The following is a 1,403-nucleotide window of genomic DNA, read 5'->3' as shown; positions in this document are numbered from 1 at the left end:
TAATCCTCCTGCCTTGGCCTCCTGAGTAGCTGGGACTATAGGTGCACACCACCATGACTGGCTACTTTTTTTCTTTTTTAGTAGAGACGAGGTCTTACTAGGTTGCCCAGACTGATCTCACACTCCTAGGCTCAAGTGATCCTCCCACTTTGTCCTCCCAAAGTGCTGGGTTTAAAGGTATGGACCACCATGCCTGGCCTAGAATTTCTAAGAATTTCTAACCACAAACTCACACTCACTCTGATTTAAAACCAGAATTCACAAGAGTTGAGTGGCTAGAAAAAGCTGAGAATTTAATTTGAAGTGGTTTGGGGTTGCTAGCTCCCCTAAGTAACCAGGCAGAAGCAAATATAAATTTTACCTGGGAGAACAAACCTTCAACTCAAACCTCAAAATATTTCCATAAATACAGTTGGAAGGAGCATGAGCTCACAATCACAACTCACAAAGCATGTGACTTAACAAACCACCAAGAGTAAGAGAATCAGTAGAAAAAATACAATAAATCCAAACTGAAGAAACAACAGATATAAGAATAATTAGATACAGAATATAAAATAAGTATGTTTAAACTTAAAAATAAAATGGGACATTTTTGAATAGCATTTGAATTATGACTAAAGAATAAGAGGTTGAAAAGGAAACAGGTAGACTTGAAAAAGAATAAAATAAAACCTCTGAAAATTTTTTTAAAAAGGATAGTAATAGAAATTAGACATTCTGGATGGGTTAACAGCAGATTATACATAGATGTCTATGTATAGATTCATCTATACGTGAGGTCAGCTGTACATCGACAAATATACCTGAAAACATTTCTAGAATGCTGCATAGAGAGATGAAAAATATTAAGGAGAGACTGAGATATAAGACAGGCTAATAAAATTTTATCAGAGTTACAGAAAGAGATAAAGGATGGGGCAGAGGTAATATCTGGAGACAAAAGGGACTAATTAGGTTTCAGAATTGAAGATATGAATCATCAGATTCAAGAAGTTCAGTGAATCCCAAACAAGACTTAAAAAAAAAAAAAAACAAACCCTTACTGCTGGGTGTGGTAGCTCACACCTGTAATCCCAGCATTTTGGGGGGCTGAGGCAGGAGATCACTTGATACCAAGAGTTCAAGAGCAGCTTGAGCAATATGGCGAGACTTTGTCTCTACAAAGAAACCTAAAAATTAGCCAAATATAGTGATGCACACCTTTGGTCTCAGTTACTGAGGAGGCTGAGGTGGGAAGATATCTTGAGTCTGGGAGGCAGAGGTTAAAGTGAGCCGAGATCACACCACTGCACTCCAGCCCAGGCAAAAGAGTGAGATCCTATCTAAAAAAAAAAAAAATCCACCTTAAGAAAATCAAAGTGAAGCTGTTAAAACCAAAAGCAAAGAGAATATTATAACCA

This window comes from Mandrillus leucophaeus, unplaced genomic scaffold, assembly GCF_000951045.1.
Source record: "Mandrillus leucophaeus isolate KB7577 unplaced genomic scaffold, Mleu.le_1.0 Scaffold520, whole genome shotgun sequence".
NCBI classification, from domain to species: Eukaryota; Metazoa; Chordata; class Mammalia; order Primates; family Cercopithecidae; genus Mandrillus; species Mandrillus leucophaeus.
This window is presented reverse-complemented; position numbering follows the sequence as displayed.